This window comes from Psammomys obesus, unplaced genomic scaffold, assembly GCF_907164565.1.
Source record: "Psammomys obesus unplaced genomic scaffold, mPsaObe1.curated_primary_1811, whole genome shotgun sequence".
Classification (NCBI taxonomy): domain Eukaryota; kingdom Metazoa; phylum Chordata; class Mammalia; order Rodentia; family Muridae; genus Psammomys; species Psammomys obesus.
In genome coordinates, this window is record NW_026596962.1 from 6,542,799 (window position 1) to 6,549,550 (window position 6,752).

At 41.2% G+C, this 6,752-nt stretch overlaps 1 protein-coding gene across 1 annotated transcript in view; it reads right to left on the bottom strand.

The window, feature by feature from the left end:
• The window catches only part of Socs6 (suppressor of cytokine signaling 6), a 33,679-nt gene extending 28,160 nt beyond the window's left edge, over nucleotides 1-5,519 (bottom strand). The window contains exon 1 of the mRNA XM_055598755.1: nucleotides 5,426-5,519. The gene's annotated coding sequence lies outside the window, so the exon portion shown is untranslated. The remainder of the gene's footprint in view (nucleotides 1-5,425) is intronic.
• Between the last annotated feature and the right edge of the window lie 1,233 nt (nucleotides 5,520-6,752).

Sequence of the window (6,752 nt, forward strand, 5' to 3'; positions counted from 1 at the left end):
GGGGGCGGGGCCGGGCCGCGGGGGGCGGGGCCGGGCCGCGGGGCTGCGAGGCTCCGGGATGCCCAGGCCTGCTGTGCTCTGTCCAGGCTGAGCCGAGAGTGGGAGAGTGGGAAAACCTTCCTGCACTTACTCTGGCTTGAAGGACAGCTTAGGAAAACTATCCTTAGCCCTTCTTTCAAGTCTTCTAACCTCTGTGAAGTCATTTGCCGTGTGTGTGTGTGTGTGTGTGTGTGTGTGTGTGTGTGTGTTTAGGTTTCGGCAACTTAACTCACTTTTTTAAAAACATATTAACAAAATATGCTTCTAATGTATAGCAGACCAAGAAAGTTTTATTACTGTCCATGAGTAGACCAACGGGAATTTATTTTTTCTATAACGGTGAGCAATTGAAAAAAATATTGGCATCTAAACTAAGTGACAGAATACATATTATTAAAATCTAGTTTAGAATTAGTGTAAACTTCCTCCCACTGAGGGGGGAGAAGCCTTACCAGGACACAGAGGAAGACAATGCAGCCACTCCTGATGAGACATGATAGACTAGGATCAGAAGGAAAGAGAGGAGGACCTCCCCTATCTGTGGACTTGGGGAGGGTCATGGGTGGAGAAGGGGGAGGAAAGGTGGAGGGGAGGAGAGAGGGAGCTATGGGGGAATACAAAATGAATAAGTTGTAATTAATAAAAATTAATTAAAAAAAGAATTAGTGTAAACTTTAAAAGTGTTTATTAGTATGGGTGTTTTCAAAGGGAAATATACAAAGAAATAAGAGTGGGGAATAGACGAATTAGAAGAACCTCAGGAGTGAATTCCAGGCCTGCCGTGTCTTGATAAACTTGTTATAAAGAACAGTAAGGTTCAGGGAACCGGAACAATCTCAGGGATGCTCAGTAGAAAGTGCTCATCCAGACACCAAATCTGGGTAAATACAGAAAGTGAGATCTTTGAGAGTTAAATCAGTTTTTCTAATGCGATGGTGTGGCTGTGCCACTGAAATTATCTGTCACTTACCAGACTGTCACTATCACTACTGTTGCCCTGGTAGTGATTTCATATTCTCTGTCTTTCTTTCCCTCCCTCCTTTCTCTTGCCATTCGCAAGACAGCCTCCTTAGACTTGAACCAGCAAACCCAGTTCAACTTACTTTGGATTCAGATGTCTGGTTTCAGTTAGTAGAAGAATGTAGACTGAAATCGAATAACCAAAGAGATTAATGGTGATTAAATAGAAGGAAACTTTTCAGTCTCATGCCCATGGTGATTCCTAATTTGCCCTAAGGGCAGAAAGCCATTACTGAGCAGTAGAGACCAAGAGCCAGCAGCAGCAGCAGCAGCAGTGTGGCCAAGACCCTGGACTGTGTATGCGCAGGCCTCAGCCGTGTCGGTCTGGACAGTTCTTAGAACTCTGTAAGCGTAAACTAGTCTCTAAGTTTTAACTTCTGTGTCTACCTCAACAAGTGGGAGTAGTTGTCTTTGGCATTTACCCAAAGAACTGATGTCCTGCTCCAGAGATACTCGCTCAGCCAATAGCAGTATCTATGGAAATAGTTAGTGTGATGTCTGTTCTTGGTTGTCAACTTGACTACCTCGAAAATTAACTAAGCCCTAAAATAGAGGGCACACCTACTTAATTTGAAGTGGGAAGATCTACTTCTAACCTGGATCTCTGAGGTAGAAACGCACATCTTTAATCCAGATATACTCTGGGAACAATATGCCTTCTGCTGGAAGCCTATGTAAGGGCATAAGGACATGGAAGAAGGAAGTTTTTGCTCTTTTCCTGCTCAGCCTTACCTTGCCAGCAAGTCCATTTCTTCATTGGCATGAGAACCTTCATGTCTCCAGCATATACTAAAGACATGCTGAGACATCCAGCCTTGTGGACTGAGAAACTACTAGACTCAGTCCAGTACTTCGGACTTTCCATTCACAGCCAGCAATTGTTGGATTAGCAGGACCACAGCCTGTAAGTCATTCTAATAAATTTTCTACCTATCCTAGGTAAGTAGATAGATTATAGATGGATGGATAGATAGATGAGAGAGAGAGAGAGAGAAAGAGAGATATGTGTTCTATAAGTTCTGTTACCCTAGAGCAGTCGTTTTAAACCTGTGGGTCAAGACCCCTTTGGAGTCAAAGGACCATTTCACACAGAAGATATCCATCATATCAGATATTTACATTATGATTCATAGTAGTAGCAAAATTACAGTTGTGAAGCAGCAAGGAAAATAATTTTATAGTTAGGGGTCACCTCAACATGATAAAATGTATCTAAGTGTCACAGCATTAGGGAGGCTGAAAACCACTGCTCTACAGAACCCTTGCTACTACACTAGAGAATTAAAACAACCTAAATGTCCTTTAACTAATGAATGAATAATGAAAACGTAGTACATATGCACTATGGAATACTATTAAGCTGTAAAGAAAAATGAAATCATGAGATTTGGATGGAACTAGAAAACACTGCACTGAGTGAGGTAACCCAGATCCAAAAAGACGGGTGTTGGATATTCTCTGGGATAACTGTGGAAACAAAGAAAGTAAAAATGGGCCTTTCGGCAGTGTGAGACACTAGAGGGAAAATAGAAAGGTGCGTGTGATCTGAAGAGGGAAATGGATAAGAGGGGGAGGGACTCTATTTAGGAAGAGGGAATGAGATAAATGGAGACAGAAAGGAAAATAAAATAATAGGAAAGACATCTGAGAAAGTCGTCAGGAATGGTACTATTAACTATCTACCCAAAACATGTCTAATGCACATGAGTTGGTATAAATGTACATATAGAATTTAAATGAAAACTTCTCATCTGGGCTGACAATGCTCCCTCCAAGAGCCAAAGACCATCTAACTAAAAACCTAGCCATCTACCCAGGATCGTTGTAGAAGAAGGGGTAGAAAGAGACATGGAGCCAGAGGATCAGGTAGTTTGCTCTGCGTTTTTGTTTCCTAGTAATGTCAGAAGCTACATCCATAGTCTTACCAACATTACTGCCTAAGCATGAGCTGAATGAGAATGACACTATGGACATATCACAGTAAACAGGGAAAAGTTCACAAGGCCTCAACCCCACTCAAAGAACTACAATCAGATAAGAAATGCTGAGAGCAGGAGAGATCATGAGAGCAGGAGAGATCATGTCCCCAGGAAAGAACATACCAACTGGTTATCCAATACCAAATGGCCAGCACTGAAAACATACCTAAAAGTAAAAATAAACAGACTGAGCAGGTTGAATTAATGTACTTAGGATTGTGTGTGTGTTCCAGGTCCTTCCCATAGTAGCCGCCTGACTTAAGAAAGAGAGAGAGAGTGTGTGTGTGTGTGTGTGTGTGTGTGTGTGTGTGTGTGTGTTAATAATTAATGAAAAAAGAGGCCATGAATTTGAAAGAGAGCAAGGAGTGGGATATGGGAAGTTTGGAGGAAGGAAAGAAGCTGATGTAATTATGTTATAATCTAAGCATATAAAAGAAATGATTTTTTAAAATGAGAGTGAGCTGGGCATGGTCGCACATGCCTGTAATCCCAGCACTCAGAGAGGCAGAGGCAAGCAGATCTCTGTGAGTTCAAATCCAGCCTGGTCTACAAAGTAAGTCCAGGACAGCCAGGGCTACTCAGAGATACTTTAGAGAAAGAGAGAGAGAGAGAGAGAGAGAGAGAGAGAGAGAAAGAGCATAGCTAATATTAACTATGCCAGACAGTTTTGATGATTGCATAATATAGAAACCTACTTGGTGCCTATTTTAAAATTACTGTTATTACCATGTAATAATATTTTGTAGTTCAGGAGTTACACTAAGGTCTTTTGCCTATATCAGGTGGTCTGATTTTAACTGTAATTCTCTATAGTCAATATTATCATCACTGTCACATTACAGATGAGGTAACTGAGACTTCTAACACACACACACACACACACACACACACACACACACACTCTCTTTCTTAAGTCAGGCGGCTACTATGGGAAGGACCTGGAATGCTGAAGTATCTGTGACTCTAGAATGTAAACTGTGGGTCACTAAATTAAAGTAATAGCTATAGCAATATTAATAATACAGGGCCACTTAGTGTAGAAAAAATAGCATCTAAAGAAACCGTTGCTATCTCTGTGCTTGGCAGAATTCCAAGCCCCATCCTGGCTACAGACATGTATTCTTTCCTGGGCAGCCCACCATTCTGCCTTTCTGTAAACAAGTCAGTATTGTAGTAGATGACATCTTTGTCCTACCTACACCCAGGACAGCCAAGGTCCATGTCCATGAATGTCATAGTTAGTCTGAGCAGCTGCACAGGGAAGCTCACGCATGGGAAGGAAGGAGCCATGCTAACAGGGTACACGGATAAACACATCCTGCCGCCAGAAGACCCAAGTAAATCTTGTTTTGCTAGATAGTCAGTTCTTTCCCTCCCTTTCTTTATTCTTCTTTTATTTTTGTTGTTTTGTTTGTTTGTACTGGTTTGTTTTCTTTTAAACAGCCTTATACAGACCAGCCTGCTGTAGTAGAAGATGGCCTTGATACTCCACCTGTATCTGTCTTCCTGGATGCTAACTAAGCACACCCTACCAGCTGAAGTACCACTCCCGGCCCCACAATGCTTCTTTTACATAGAGAAGGGTGTTGAAACAACAATGAGCCATGTTTATTACCTAAGAATATGTGACCGTATTCCTTTCTCAGATATTTTCAGGGAATCTCAAAGACAAAACTAAAGCTTTGTTTAGAGTGAAGATCTTAACTTCCCCTGTGACCCTGTGGCCCTGTGGCCCTGTGGCTCTGTGGCCCTGTGGCTCTGTGGCCCCATGGCCTAGGATTTTACCTTATTACTTGCAATCCTATCCAATGCGTAGAAGCCACTACATGAGCACACTTGGGGCCCTTAGGAATCCTCTGAGACCTAAGATCAGAAGCCACGAAAAACAGTAATGGCTACCATATGAAACAATTATGACTCTTCTTTAAGAAGTCCATGCCCACATTCTTGGGTGTGTTTACTTTCTTCCCAAGTGCTGTCATTTAGGCCCAGGGGAGAAGGCTCAGTGTATTAAGGTGCTAGCTGTACAAGCCTGGAGATCTAAATTTGATAAATGGAGTCTAGGTAAAAACAAAATATAATGGCATCTATAATGCCAGGAAAATAGAAGACAGAGACAGGAGAATGGCCCAACGCCAACTAGCCTAGAGTGCTCTAGAATTCCCCAAAGTTGCCATATGACACACACACACACACACACACACACACACACACACACACACGAGAGCAAGCACACACACATACACATACCTTTTTATTTAAAATTATATTTTAAATATTATATTAAACTCCATCTATGCTTGTCTTATTCAATGTCCTATCGCTGTGAAGAGACATCATGACCAGGGAACTCTTATAAAGGAAGCATCTATTTGGGGCTTGCTTACCGTTTCAGAGGCTTAGACCATTATCGTGGCAGGAAGTAGAGTGGCACGCAGGCAGACATGGTGTTAGAGAAGCAGCTGAGAGTTCTGCATCCGTGTTCACTGACAGCAGGAAGAGAGACTCAGGGTTTGGCATGGACTTTGAAACCTCTAAGCTCAACTCGAGTGTCACACTTCTTCCAACAAGACCACACCTTCCAATCCTTTCAAACGGTGTCACTCCCTGGTGACCAAATCTATGAGCCTGTTGGGGCCATTCTCATTCAAACCACCATACTTCATACTAATCATACATAATTATAAAATTATTTTCTATGGTTAAGGTAAAAAAAAAAAAAAAAACCTGGCATTACCTGAGTTGAGGTGGCTGAAAGATTAAGAGAATGCCTTTGCTCATTGTGTTCACATTGAAGGCATCATTAATGTAACAAAGTAGTTCCAAGAGAGTATTTATAGCATGATACCTATACAACAAGTTTGAAAGAGTTAACTAATAACCAAATTTTATGAGCACATGCAAATACAGAAAGTATACATGAGCATGAACTGGAAGGATCTACATAAAGTTCACAATGGTTTTTATCTTCAGGGACACAGCTCAGAGAACACCAGAGAGGTGTACAAAAAGGACTTTTGATAATCTGTACTATAGTCTTCTTTAAAATTCTGGGTTAAGCATAGCAAAATTTAAATTCTGTTAATTTTTTGTGGTATGTAACTGAGTGTTCATTCTATTGGTCTCTGTAAAATACAGATTTCACATGCAGATTCTGCATTCAACCCAAACTCAAAGCCCCTCTGTGTACTGTGCCTGGTGTATAACCATGACTTCTGCTACTGAGGACGGAGTTAGTAGCCACATACATGAGTATATATATCTGACAGGTCCTTTTGCTTCATTTTCTTTCTTTCTTTACAGCAAAGAGGGGCTAAGCAATAGCTCAGCAGTCAAGAGCACATTCTACTCTGAAAGAAGACCCCATTCAAGCTGCTCACAACTTCCTATAGTGCTAACTTCAAGAGATCTGACACCATCTTTCAGATTCTATGAGCTCCTGCACTCACACACAGATACACACATGCACACATAGCTACAAGTGGAAAAATAAATACAAAACAATTAAAGCAGTAAAAAAATAAAATAAAACTTTATTTAAAGCAAAACAAAATTGAGAAGCTCAGAATGTATTATAAGAGCCCCATTGACCCCATAAGTCAAAATACCCAAGGTGCTTCATGTTCTTTAAATACAGTAAAACGTCTGTGTTTTAGAGAGGAAAAGAGAAGATGTAGGTAGAGATGGAGAAGAATATGATCAGATAAGGCCTTG